The sequence below is a fragment of the Macrobrachium rosenbergii genome, chromosome 52 (genome assembly GCF_040412425.1).
Source record: "Macrobrachium rosenbergii isolate ZJJX-2024 chromosome 52, ASM4041242v1, whole genome shotgun sequence".
In the NCBI taxonomy this organism is placed as follows: Eukaryota; Metazoa; Arthropoda; class Malacostraca; order Decapoda; family Palaemonidae; genus Macrobrachium; species Macrobrachium rosenbergii.
The window spans coordinates 13,681,931-13,697,277 of NC_089792.1; the positions used below are offsets into that span (position 1 = coordinate 13,681,931).

Here is a 15,347-nt window from a genome sequence, read left to right on the forward strand (position 1 = left end):
TACAAGTTTGATTTTGGTGTTGGGTATGTAGAACTGTAAATTACCTGAAATTATATTAAGTTTTAACTGACCTCCTATTTAAATCAGATCTTGTAAGCTGAACCATTAGCAATATATATAATTTACGAGACGTTAGTATGCACTGTAATTCTTGAACAAATTAAGCTAAAACAAAGTGTGAGAAAAGTGTGGCCAAGATATTTGTTTTTGAACTTTGTTTTGTTTTTGTTAATTACAGTTCACTAATCAAAGTAGTTACATGCATTTCAAAAATGAGAAAAGATTATGAATAATTTATAATATTTTTTATAGAGTTTATAGTATAGATATCATATCAGTATGTTTGTACAACCATATTATTATTATTTATTATTATTATTATATTGTTGATAGTTTATCCAAACCACCAGGTTTAAATTCTTTAATTTTATTTGAGATAAACTATACAGTAGTTATTTGAAATATATTTTTCCTTTTCCTAGTCATTTGTTATTCCAAATTTGTTCTTTACCTTTGATGAAGTCTTTATTTTAGCATGAAAAATACTTTTTTCTTATTGATATAATTTTAAGACAAAATTGTTAACTGAATTTTCAGTTTCACTCTTAATATTTGACTTTACTGTATAGTTATGCTGAAGTTCTCAGCTGTTTAGCAAAAAATTTATAAAACAGTATATTTATATAGTGTGACAAAAAGTAATGAATAATATACTGTACGTATTTAAAAACTTTAATAAAAAAGGTATCACAAGTTCTAATATAAAGAGTGTTTGTAATGATGTATGTACAAAGTATTCTGAATAGTCAGATATTTTTTTGTAATGGCAAAGAATATTATGTTTGGAAAAATAATACAAGAAGTCTTCAGTTATCGGCGGGGTTCCGTTCTGGGGTGTGATAACCGAAAATTGCCACTAACTGTAAAATCGGTGATTTCTGGCGCTTTTTCGGCAATTTTCGGGCTTATCAGTGTCGAAAAGTGCCGATTTTCGGTTATTGCCGCCTCTGTTAGGTATGTATTGGCGCCAATACCAAATTATCGGTGCTGATAAGTGGAAACCGGCGATTTTCGTCACTTGACAAACCCCATAAAACTGGATCACCATTAACCGAGCCCGCCATTAACCAGGGACTACCTGTATTTCGTTCGGAATAATAATATACCATTTTTTTCTTGTGTTTTAAAGTTAATTCATTATAATCATGTATAATACATTTTTATACTTTGTATGTCATTGGAGATGAAAAAAGGGTGTCAGACATAACAGAAAAATATGGTTCAGTAATAACTCACAATTTTAAATGCTCAAATACTTGAAGTTCAACGATATTTTTGTAAATAATGCAAATTCTTAAATTTGATTTTCCAAGGCAAATCAGTATTGTAATATGATACTCATAAGTGTGTGATTTTATGTTGTAAGTGGTATATATTCAGTGAGTAAATGATTTGGCAGTGATGACTGAAGCAGACTAGTAACTTACTACATGTTACAGATATGTAAATAGAACATTCAAATAGTTTAGTGTGCCACAGCTGTGCATGTGGTAATGCTACCAGTTAAATGTGCCATACTTATGGAGCACAGTCATTAATCTGTGTCTTGTGTATATATGACACATACCATATTTGTGCTTTCAGAGTTAAATCTTGTTAGAAGAAAGAATTGTTATGTAAGTCAACAAAAATGAAATATATATGTATATAAGATCATAGTAACTTCATTTTACCTTACACTAGACACTGGTTTATTATATGAGCCTGTTTAAGGAAATCACTTTTACTTGTAATTTGTTAATTTGTACCAAACAAAACTTAGTGGAAAATGAATTATTGCTACATGTGCACATGTTCAAATGTGAATTCGGTAACATTTTCATAAAGCAGTTACAATTTCCAAAGTTTATGGACTGTTTGTTGACAGCTGACATTATTGGTTATTAGATATTTTTATAATATCTGCATTGACAGAAATATGAGAATATTATAAAATCATTTGGATACTAACCTACTGTTGAAGTTGGCATACATCTTTCCACCGTTAGGTGCAATCAGCATTCCAAGAAAACAAAAGTACAATGCTCAGCTGACCAAGATGGGCTGTCTATAACCACCTGCTTCCAACCAGGTGGTGTTGGAATGTTTATGTTCTTGTCAGAATTCTCCCTGACCACCAACTAAGATGTCCTGAAACTGGGTGGGTGGGTTTCCCCTTTAATAATAGGTAGGTATACAAATAATTAATTTTATTATAAAATATGGGATGAATCTTACGCACTGTTAGAGTTAGCCGACTACCACAATGAATGAGGATGGTGGATTAGTGCAGCCAGAAAAAGCCAATCAGTCAAGTAAACCAAAAGCTTTATTAAAAGGAGAAAAAAAGTTTCTAAACATTCCTAGCTGTTGCATGATCTTTACTGTTGAGTACTGCCACCAGATAGTGGATTCACAGCAGGAGGTGAGGTCCTCCTAGCCAGACTTATCAGAGGATCCTTACAAGGAAAAGGACTATCTCATTGAGTACTAATGACTTCTATGCCAGAGTCAAAATCCCATAACTGACAGTCCAAAACTAAAAATACCTACCTTAGAAATGAAGGCATGCTTCTAGACACCAATGTGTACTTTCATGCTCTCTGAACTAAGAGAAAGGAAGATTGCCCTCATATTTGGTGCAGGAGAAAGTCATCCCAGCTGGGACGATAGGACAAAGCCTTTGCACTTCTCATGAGAAATTTCAAAGTCTTACAAATAATGTGAAGCAAAAACTGAGTTACACCTCCATTGAGCTGCACTGACAACCTCCTCTAGCAAAAGGTTTTAAGTTAACTAACAAACATGCTTATGGCTCATAAATCTTAAGGTTTATTTAATAAAATGGTGAAAAGTCAGGATTCAATTCTGTGTGCACAGACTTCAATAAGCAACGTAGAATAAAAACACAGCATTCTTGAAAAGAGGAATGTTTGCCCTCCTAACATCGCAGAATATATTCTTAACCCCTCCTTTTAAGTTTTAACTCTGTCCAGGTAAATCCATACAGCTCTAACTGGGCAGAGTAAACTTCCTCTTCATTGCCTACTAAAGCAATTAAATTAGGCAATGTCACATACCTGGGAAAAGCTTTCCCTTTGACATAGTTTTTAGCCCTAAACAATGGAAGAAAAGAAAGACAGAAGTCCCCCTGAACAAAGCCAACAAACAAGAAAGGTCTGGACACTCCTTAATACGCTTTGCTGTATAGCAAGAGCTAAAAAAATAAAAAGAGTATTTTTAAAGTTAAATTGTAAATGGATGCTTTATTCAAAGGCTCAGACTGAGGTAACGTCAAAAACTTAAGGACTACGTCCAAGTTCCATTCTAAACAATGATAGAAAGATTTCAGAGCTTTCAGCTCAAAATATCAGAAGACCTCTTTCAAATCTAGGTCATGAGAGATAATAAAGTGGGCACGTTGCAAATCTGAAAACAAAACAGTGATATCCTTTAACAATAAGACAAAGTTGCCTTGCGTACCTGAGATATCAGAACTTAATTGAGTTATGTAAAGAGGTACAGGTGTTGGATATCCCTTGGGAAAAACACCAAGACGAATAAACTGACCACTGTTGTTGATACAATCTAACAGTGGAGGACCTTGACTTAAGGAAGGAAATGGTTAGATGGGGTGGAGGCAGAGGGTCCATGCCCTGTTGAAGTGATAGCAGGAGCCATCTGCACAATGTAAAAAAAAAGCTGCAAAAGAGGAAGGGCTGCTTGTAAAAACTGGTATAGTTATCAAAAGATGAAGAAAACTAGGCAATGGGGGAGGGATTAGGTAAGAGGGGGAGGGTTAACTTCAGAAATAAAAAGAATAAATGATCATACTGGGCAAGTAAAGGGTTGAATAACTAAATATTAACATGTGGCTCAGAAACTATCAAAGTGAGACCCTTGACAGCTCAACAGTATCAAACATATCACTGCAATTCTTGCCAGATAATGATAATGCATGAGATCGGTTAATATGAGCACTTAACTCTATCAAATAATTCTTTTTATAATGAATCAATCACGAGATAGTAGATGGTCGAGATGTGTCGAAGGGCATAGACCTCTATCTCAAGACATGCCTTGGTTCCCTGAGGAGATGATCTACTGTTGCAGGGCAGTCCAGAGAGTAGGATACAGACATACAAAGGCCCCTACACCTTATCTCTTGGGAAAGGGGAGGGATAGAAAAAGGTTGATTACTATAAGGGAAACTGTGATCCTTACCCATAATATACTCGGTCAAGTGCTTAACGGATGACAGAAGTAAACAGCTTCCTCAAGTTTACCCACCCATTTCTCCTGAACCACAATGGAAGCATTAGAAGACAAGAGTTGGAGTGAGAGAAGCAACACCAGAACACATAACGGAGTAGACTTACGACCAGACCCAACTAACTGTTTATGCAATCGGCCTCTTGCAACTTGTAATACTTCACAAAATTACTCATTTTCTCCCCAAACATACCTTACATTCTCTACAGAGAGAAGAAAAATCACACTTATTATGCGCGGGAGTTTATTGTGACCACCATACCCAACCAAATACATTCAGTTTATGCAAAACTCGCTCCTACAGAACCCAACACTTCTATCTCTGCTTGCTCTAAATGACATAATGCAAAACAGAAAACAAGCACAATACCATACATGAGAAGACCAGCCAAATTACAGTCAATATTAGTACTGTACAGCCAATTCACATCATATGGCCATGGACACTGTAGGAAGAACTCTGACAAAAACATAAACATTCCAACACTGCTTTCAAGGTAAGCCAAGCATTATTCTTCTGTTTATTTTGAATGCCAATCACACCTAATGGCACAAAGATGTAAGCTTAACTTCTACAGTAGGTAAGATTCATCCCAAATAAACTAAAGCAATGATATTTTAAAATCACCAAACATTCCATTGACTTTGGAAGTCATACTGCTTCATTAAAATGTTACAGAATTCAAATTTCAACAAATGCACATTTAGCAATACTGTCCTCAGCTTTACAAATGCTAGTCATCAAGGAAAAAATTAAAATTCTAAAACACAAGTACATGTGCAATCTTATGTACTAGTTATCAAAGAAAAAATTAGAATTCTAGGACATGTTCTAGAAAAAGTTTAGCAATTAGCCAAAATGGTATCATTAGTACAGTACTTGGATATTTTAATACAGTACTCATAAAAACAAGCTGTGTGCTAATTTCAGGAAGGAAGTAATAAGATGGAGAATATATCTTGGAAACATGAAAAAGTTTCAGGAATAAACAGAGCCTATATTTCTCCCGCAAAGCATGCACTACTCAACAATGGAAAGAAATCTGTACAAAAGAAAAATTTTTAATACATTATAATAGCATAACAATTTGCACACATTGGCAGTAAAATATTTTAAGATGAACACTGTAGCAAAATTAAAAGAGAAACAAAACTAACAGATACAATTTATGAAAAAGTGTTAAAAGAAGAAACTGAAATTCCAATATCCCAGAGAAATACAATATCATGATCATCTTTGACACAAACATTCTTTACAGCAAAGCAATACCATAACTACTGCCAAAGTTAAACCCCGTAAATAATAACAGAATGCTAACAGTTACCAGCCAGAGTCATTAACTAAATGCCTATGCAAACTGATGGAGAAAATAGTATTGTAATGATAGCTTTACCTGGAATATCCAGAGATCGAATTCTCTAACCCAGTCCATCATACTGTAACAGGTCCACTCAAGATTCATGGTCCACCTTCAGGATCGTACCTGGACATAGTTTGAATGCAAAGTGATAAGTGGGGCATACAAAAGGCTTTTGAGATTACTTGGAGGCAGTCTATCCTGAAATCACTATACAGCTATGGCATGTAAAGCCCAAATTTATTTAAAATTTCATTTTGAATGGAACCTAAGTTCAAATAAACAATACTCAAACTGACACATTTAAATTAAGAAATGGAGTTCCTCAAGGAAGTTTTTGTAAGCAGCAGATTGTTTACATTGACTATTAATAAAATTACTTTTCAATTATCACCTGGAATTATTAATAATGTATTTACATGGACAATTTTGCTATACAGTATTTAACAAAGCCTTGAATTAACCACACATTGAACACATGACCATTACTGCTATACTAAAAACCTTTGATAAGAAAACCTTTGATAAGAAAATGCAGATTATTTTCAATGTGTGAGAATCAGATTACATAAATACTAAAATTGGTATGGGAATCACCCTTCTCAAAAAAGAATACCATGTTAATTCATAAGCACAGCAACTTGGCTCTGATGCTGATGCATCATTAACTGCTAGCAATATATGCTTCCTGTAGACTGCTTTCTTCTCAGAAAAGTAAAGCTGATCAACCACACACCTTAAGGGAATCAATGGTGTTTTTGTTCTTCAATTTAACCAGCTCCAACACACCCATGAACCTGTCTGTTCTAGCAACCCAGAAACTTTATTGGCTCTTGTGAGCTGTACCTGGCCTGTAAGCAGACTGCCTTCCCTTCTTCCAGTCTTCACCAGATACTTCGATATTCGTAGGACGGCCTCTACACACATAAAAAATATCGCGAAGAATTGCTTAGGTTGCTCACAGCAAGCCCCTTTATTTATTACAGACAGTTCTTGACCACACCTAGCCACTTGACCTCTTGGCCTTCTATCGAGTTCTCAGGGAAACTCAAAATCAAAATTTCCCTCCCATCATTTATAATCTTACCAGGCCTAGGAGTACTTGACATTTTAGTCATCTCAGCAACCACATGTGGAAATGTGCTTGGAAAGAAGCTCAACTGTTGGAAATACATGGACCAAAGACTTGACATGTAAACTTCTCACACACTCTCGCCTACTAAAAAGTGCAATGACACTGCATACTGAAACATAACATTCAATATAAACAAAATAAATGACTGCACTGTAACAGAAAATGTCGAGATAAGCATATTAATTCTTTAAATCTGCACACCACTAACGCATTTTGCTTTTGCAATCAGTGTCAGCAGCCCTCATATCAGACACATTAGCCACCTGATCAGGTAATACAGAATTAGAAATGACAAATTCAAATCTTGAAAGATTACTTTCCTCTCCCTCACGTTCTATGACATTATCAGATACATTTTTCATGTGACCCTTTTCAACATCTCTGTGATTTTGGGCAAGAGAAAGATCTATGGGATACATATGATTGATAGAGTGATGAACTATGATACCATAGCCTCTCTTGAGCTTTCCATTTCTTACCTTATTATCATGACCTACAAGCTCTAAAACATGACCCAATTACCAATAGGGCCTACTTTTGTTGAGAATTTTGACTAACACATCACCTACGCTGATTTTATTCTCCCAATTTCTTTGACGTAGATCTCAGCAGTATTCTCTCAAAACTAATGAGAGAATTCTCATACCATAATTTTCTGAAGTCATCAAAAATCTCATCTCTAACAGATAAGGTTGTTGTAAGATATTTTCCCTTGATGGAGGAGGTTGATTCCACAAGTGTTCTTCCGGTTGCCTTAACAACAAATGGGAATTAGCATTGCATTTGAGGAAACAACTGAGAGTTATTGCCTCTAAATTATTTTCAAATGAGTGGTATGTTACCGGACTTGAGTTAATCATCACATGAATGTCATTGATGGCTGATAACAATTTGAAGTACGTATATTTAGATCTGCCAACGTCTTATACAGACAATTGCTAACAGTTCTAAAGAGTCTCCCAAGTTCCACCTACCTAAGCAGAGTACAATGGAATTCTGATGTACCTGTATTGACTACTGTAACTTTAGATATGTTCCTTGAATTCATCACAAGCCAAAGCTTGCTCTAAATATTGACAACCAGCTACAAATGACTTAGCATTGTCACTATAGACATGTGCCAGTACAGTATACCATAAAGTTTAACAGACCTTAAAATGGCTAACAAAAAGCAAGGTGCTGACATGTCAGGGACTAATTCTGTGTACATGGCCCTAACATTTAAATTTGTCAATATCAAAAGGTACATCTTAACATTTTCATCCTTCTCTCCTTTGACCCAAAGATGACCTGTATGTCATACAAAATCTTAAAATTCTTTTAATACTTGCTGCATTCTAGGAATCCAAAACCCACTTGTTCTAACTATGTAAGGTAGTTTGAATGGTAGTATGCTTACATTTTCTATGGTAAAACTCCACAAACAAATCAGTTACCCTATGATTCTTAGCAACATGTACAGAATTCAGCACATCATAGTCATATTTCAATGTTTTCCCAATTCTACCGGTTGACTATAAAACACCAATGTTGTCCAAAAAGAGGTCTAAATTAACTTAAACTGGTACCTCCTTCAGGTTCCTGTCACTCAAATTTTCTAAGTAGGATAACTTCTGAGCAAACTGACTTTCTGCATTTCCTATATCCCATACAACCTGGCACAATAATCAGGATCTCCATTCGATTTCTTAGTATATATATTAACTGAAAACATAACTGGTAATCCCAAAAAGTTTGTTGTGATCAGAACATTTCTGATGTTGACCAAGGTTCCAATACATAATTGGTCAACACTGACAATGTAATGATTCAGTTCTGCAGGTTGAAAGATTACTTTCTGGCCATGAACTTTGATACGTGGAAAGCCACTCCAAACCATTCAACCTGAAGGGAAGCTGTTTGATGAATTCAGCATACAAAAGACTTCTCTTGTTGAGGTAACTGAAATTGACTGAGAACACTTAAATATTTTCTATGCAACTGCGAGTGAAAATACTCTTGGTAGTGCAGGTCTGCCAGTAACCAATGTAACACAATCTGAGAATCAGCAGTTAATCCAACTGAAGAAAAAGAGACTACAACCATGAGTAGGCATTTTGGTGCTAAATAAACCCCCAACAGTGATAGCATTGGTAATGTTTTCAACTTGATAAGAGCACTCAAGATACTGAGAGCATTAACTGTGAATTGCCATTTCAGACATTATATTCAGAGGTCTGGTTAAACAAATCATTTATAACTAACTAACCAGACATTATAAATGGCAAAGCCATAGCTGATTTAGAGACTTAACAAATGATGCACACTGAGTTGCCTGAATTTTCATTAACACATAATCGAGGCAAGGGTAAGGACGATAATTGCGAGAGGTCAGAACAGTGTTTTTTACACTTTTTGTCTCCTCTAGTAAAATTCAATCCCAAGGGAGCTTTAACCTCACCATTCTCTAGTAAGCAGTTTCCCCTCTGTAGTAACAGGCAAGAAAAGACCCAGAGGGTCAACATTTTTTAGATTTGAGATGATGCTGATCTCTCGGTGTTAGCTGAGGGATCCAACACATTCTTCACCTGAATGCAATCAATTTTCATAAAATATTTGAGACCTAGGACATAATTAAATCCAAGAGTTTCAAGATTTCCATCCTTGATCATGACAGCTCAAAGTTCTTCATTATTCAGGTTCCAGGAACATAGACAAAATCCACCTTATTTCACTCTGCTGATGACAGATTCTCAATATAAAACTGACAAATTTTTAAAGTAATTTGTACTTTTCCTAACATACAACCCTCCGTCTTTACACAGGGGGATTAACTTTCAGCAAGCTGGAAATCCGGAGTAGTTATGACAAAGTAGCTGTCCATGTAAAAGTTTTGTGTATTCATGAAAACTCATCATCACCACACTGATTAGCATGATGCTTGAAACATAGTTTATGATGAAAGGACTAGCATTAAAGAAAAAAATTATGGTTTTGTACCTGTATGTAACCAGCTCCTCATCTTCCTCCATGAAGAGACCACCTGTTTTTGTTGTCTTCTTTGCCTAAAATTATTTTTAAGAATACTTGCGTGATGCCACTCAGCATGACCACATCATTAGATCTGAAATTAAGAAAAAACTTCACAATACTTTTCATTAAGTTACCTCCTGAATAAGGAGCTTCATTCAGAGAAGGAGCATTTTTGTTTTTCAGAGAACAGCTAAATGCCCAACAAATCTTAGTGGTGATGCTGGCCTCATCCTTTAGGACAGGCCTATGTGGAATCCAAACAAACCTCTCAATCCTTAGCTTCAACATTTATTTTCTCAATAACTCTATCATCTAGCTCTTTAAGGAATACTACCTGATAAGCAGTCAGGAATCCCTTCTGTTCCTAATTAAAACCTTCTCTATTAGGTCACCCTTCCAAGGGATATTGATATAGTACGTATCATCTTTGAAAGTGATTCCCTTTTAGAACATTTCAATTTTGGCAGTGTTGTACTGAGAGGATTGATCAGACTCTTCTTGAACAACCTAAGATTCTAAGCTGTTCAACAGAACTATCAAGGAACAAGAACTCCACTGAAGAATAATAAGATTTCTTAGGTGAGAGCACAGAGGTGAACTAAGTTGAGAATGTCTTCCTAATGAGGAAGGACCTCCTAATATTCTAGTCTAGGATGTTTTGATACTTGATCATATGAGCTGATGGGCATTTGAGTAAAAAAATATATTACATTTACAAAAGGAACAAGGTCCAATGGCATTTTCCAAGCATAGCCTAACATGCACATGGTGATGTGAAAATTGAGGAATAAATTGTAATATACCTACTCCTACTAAACCCTCAGTGGGTACACTTTCACCATTTGAATCCAAAGTTGGCTCAGCTAGGGAGTAGCCTTCTTGGATGATGTTGACAGCCACATTCAACTGTGAAGCATGCAATTGAATGTAAAAATTAGGATCAGCAAGCATAGCTATTGGTTGCTTACTGCCCCCAGGAATAGACTTATACTGTACCTCAGAACTCTACATATTGATGCTTGGATGGACCTAAGAAAGTGGTTACATCATAACAGGTAGAAGGCGTATTCGTATGGCCTTTTAGTTCTTTTGCAATTGGCACTGACAAACAACTTCTTTGACTTCCTGTGTCCAATAAGTACGTAACAATGTCAGAAATATTTACACCATGAAATTCTTTGGATAATACAGGAAGCACATAAAGGCCGATAACGGCTTTACATTTGCTGTACATTTACAAAACGGTTTGTCAAAGACCCTCCATCACTGATGTTAGGACACAAAGCTGAGATATGAGTACAAGAAAAACTGCGCTTGTCATTACCAGGGCATTTACTTTATCGCAATTTAGCGTCAACTTAAGTACTGAAACCAAGGTATTGAAGGGGATGGTGTATCAGGGGTCTTTGATTGTAGTATTGCGATTGGTTGTTTCCTGCCCCTAGGAATAGACACATACACCAGTCACTCTCCAACTTGACACTCAGATACTCCTGGGAAAGTGCTTACATCATAACAGGTAGACAGCAGGCTCATATGCCCTCTAAATTCTTTACCAATTGGCATAGACAGGTAACCTGACAAAAAATTGAGCAAATATGGAATTCATTAGAGTAAGACAATTTTCCACAAACACTGACAGTTGTTAAGCTGCAACAAAAAATGTTTCAACTCTAATTTATCAGTAGATTTTCCATATGCTTTACAAGTTATTTTAGGTAGTTTGACAGCTATTACTGGCTTACAGTACTTCCATCACTGTTGGGTTGAGATATGGAATCTAGCCACTGTTCAATATCAGCTAAGTGGTCAAGAATTAGATCATTATAATCTAGTTAATGAGAAACTTCTTTTACTTTTGCTAGGATCTTCACAGACATCCTTAACTACAAATACATCTAAAATTTATTCATTCAAAATCTGAACTTTTAGCAGCTACTCTCCTGATAAATAGTTTTTGTTTTTTCTTTTTTTTTGATGCAGGAAAATTCAATGTAATTTTTCATCAGGGAGTGCATCAAGTCTCCAGAGGGTAACTGTGATGGAAGACTTGTAGCCTGCTCTCTTCTTAACGAGAGGGTAAAAAGATACTGTACATCAACCATTTTGGCAAAACAAGCTACTTGTTCTGCTAAGCCATTAGCCTGTAAGGTTAAAAAACCACAAACAATCTCTGAAACACTGTTGCTTCCAAATAGGGAAAATCCAAAACCATATAGTAATCAGCACTTACATAGTTCAAAGTTATAGCCTATACTTGAAAAGGACACCACACAGGCTTATATAAAAGAATGAGAAATTCATAGTTTCTGCAAAAAAAAAAAAAAAAAAAAAAAAAAAAAAAAATACAGCAAAGCTTCAAAAACTTTTCATTAATGAACACATGCAATGGCCTGGGTTACTACCTAACAATTCCTGCAGAAAACCCAGCAATTCAGTTTAAAAAATAAAAATTAATTACTTACGATTAGGCCTGGACTGTCATTTGACAACATCAGTGGAAACAAAATACTACAATAACTTAAGGTACCTAAGGTGCATCTGTCAAGGTCTACTTAGCAACAGACAATAACATAGTTCACACAGTTCAATAAAAAAAACTCTTTCATTCCAACAAAGCAGAAACAAGCACATTATCTAAAATGAATATCAGATTAATATCAAAATAATAACAGACTGAAATTGCATTCAAAGGGGTAAGTGCCAGTCAAGAGTAGGCTAGCAGGCCTATGCATGCAACTTTACTTTCACATATCAATAACATTTTAAGCAACTGAAAAGGAAAACCTCACATGTAAAAAATGGCCTAAACATGCTGGAGCTTTTAAGATATAGCTATGGCTCTTTAATAGGTTTGTAGCCAACGTAGGTGGAGGGGTCACATGGTCTGATCTAGGCTATGCTATCCTCTTGACTGTAGTCGAGTTTGCATTTCATGGGGAATATGACTGTGACCTAGACCTAACTACACCTATGTTTTCCCTAACCTAACCTCAGATGCCCCGCCCTCAACTGGATGGGAGGGTGAAGACCAGGTAAATTGTAAACCCTCTGTCTGCATACTACCTAAAACTTTTAACATGTAAGAGTAGAATAGAATAGAATAAAATAAAGAATTTAGGCCAAAGGCCAAGCACTGGGGGTAGAACTAAGCAAGAGCTCTGCATTAGGTATTACTTTGGAAACTGATTTTTCCTATAGTATTTTGGTTGCTTATTAGGAATTTACATTTATTTTTTTGCTGGTCAACTGTAATTAACCTCAGAAGTTGTGCGCTGGCCATCCTGGAAAGCTATCATGCATGTGCAGTGTTATGGGGAAGCTTTTGGTAAAAAGCTGTTTCCTTCATTGGGGGCTATGCCCCAATGTTACCTCACGAGTTAGGTTAGGTATGTTAGGTTATAGTTCCTTTTATAATAAACTTCCTTGTAATCCCTTCTTAAGCATTATGTTGCACATGCATGGAACCATTCCATAACAACAACATGGCAGTCCAGTCTTTCTCCCAATGTTTCCAAAATCCTGCATTCTCAAAGGGTCCCCAACCATGTTGGGTAGCTACAAGGTTAACAATAATTGACCGACAACAAACAACACAACCTCCTTCATCAGCAACACTAAATGTATAGGAAAAATCAATTTCCAAGGTAACAGTCCGCATGGAGCTCTTGCTTAGAAATACCAAGCTGGGACCTAACGGGTCATTAGGTGCCGAGTCGGAAATTGATGGTAAAAAGGTTTGAAAGGTTTAGCCTGGCCTAACAGGAGAAAAACCTTGCAGTTGCACTTTGGCTATGAATCAATTGTCAGGATGGTGGAAAGTAAGATGGAAAGAAAACCCAAACCAACAGTAAAAGGATGAGGGGCTGCAGCTGGGGCCGAAGGATGCTCCAGCCCGTAAAATTGACTTTTCCTATAGTATTTTGGTTGCTTAGCAAGAATTTACCATTATTTTCCGTCAGTCGACTGTAATTAACCTATAATTAACGTCAAAACTGATTATGTTTTTGGATGCTGGCCATCCTGGAATGCTATTGGGCATGTGCAGTGTTATAGGGGAACTTTTTGTAAAAAGTGGTTTCCTTTACCAGGGGCTTCGCTCCCAAGCTAAGTAACACGGCCTACTAGGTTAAGGTACGTTGGGTTAGTACGGTTCCTCTTATATTTCCTTAGCCAATCCCTTCTTGAACACATGGCTCCCTAATGATTTTCGTATTCGCGGAACCGTTCCATACAGTACATGCAGAGCTATTATTTAGAAATATCCAATGAACCGCACCGCATAAGGTGCACTGATGGCACTAGCCTACTCCCTGTATGGGGAACACTTAAAGAGTATCCTTAATTGAACGATTCAGGTCTAAAAATCAATGTAGAAATGACTATCTCAACTGACCTTGTGCAACAGAGGTTCATGTGACTTCAATGCTTTCGTGGTCTTGTGGTCTTGCAACCTTGGTTTACTAAACTTCTTAAAACTATTTGATATGCCTCTTCTTCGGGTATGTCTAAGTAAGAGCTCCGCACTCATTTTCGTTTGTTAGTGAATTTTTTTTTTAACTGAACAATATAGGAATGGGTGTATAAAATGCAGTACAGATAAGACAATAAATTTTCAAGTTATCTTCCTTGTTCTGCATCATTTACACCCATTTTACATAGTTCAGTAAAAAAAATGCATTAATATACGATATCTCCGGGCAGACCTCTTCCTTAAAATGATCCCAGGCTTGAGTTCTAGAGAGGACCGTCTTAAAGAACAACAGTTGTCATAAAGAATGGGCGAAGTATATCAGCAACAGAGGTTTTCTTTGTTTTGTGACGTCACATTCTCAATTGAGACAATCCCCAAAGACCTCTCCGCCTTACACAGGCACTGAAATTGCCCACCGGTCTTCTCATTCCCCTACGACTCAGGATGTGAATAATAAGCAAGCTTGCTGATAGTCTTTACTGATTTTCTACATTTCTAAACCCACACAGAAATATTATGCTGGCTGTAGTGTCCAGGTTAAATTTCTTTACTTAAACAGACTTATCAAATTTTTAAATGCTAGCTCATCATCAGCAATTTTTAAATGCATTATTGGTTCTCTGATTTCCTCTTCATCAAATAAAGTGGAAATTTTCGCCATACCTTCTCAACATCACAATCTTTGCCTAACGAGTGACTATATTGATTTTAAGGAGATTAAGATATGGAAGTCCGCCTCTACTTTGTAAATCAAACGTCAAAACGTTAAATAGTGCACAAAAGCGACCATAGTGGTTAAAGCAATCTAGTTTGATATTCTGTGATAGGTGTAAATGTATAATGTGTTAGAATTAGGAAATTTTTCAGCAAATTGTCTTTCTGGGTTTTGTGTAAATTATCTTCCGCTGAAACTCAATATCACAACAACCAAACACTTCTAACTACCTTACGTTTTGCTCAGATTTAGTAAGAATACCCTACAACCCTACCACACTACAAAGCATGAATTGTGTAGGGTAATTACAGACGATTGGCAACACTGATCCTCTCAACTTTT

The 15,347-nt window shown here is 36.1% G+C and overlaps 1 long non-coding RNA gene across 2 annotated transcripts in view; it reads right to left on the bottom strand.

Moving 5' to 3' along the window:
• Positions 1–14,596, bottom strand: part of LOC136833701 (uncharacterized) — a 59,872-nt gene extending 45,276 nt beyond the window's left edge. The window contains exons 1-4 of one of the 2 annotated variants that reach the window (XR_010851569.1): positions 14,213–14,596; positions 9,708–9,907; positions 5,706–5,795; positions 2,012–2,196 (exon numbers count right to left, since the gene is read on the bottom strand). This is a non-coding gene — a long non-coding RNA (uncharacterized lncRNA). Of the gene's footprint in view, positions 1–2,011; positions 2,197–5,705; positions 5,796–9,660; positions 9,908–14,212 lie in introns of both variants that reach the window. The other variant, XR_010851570.1, reaches the window with a different exon arrangement.
• Between the last annotated feature and the right edge of the window lie 751 nt (positions 14,597–15,347).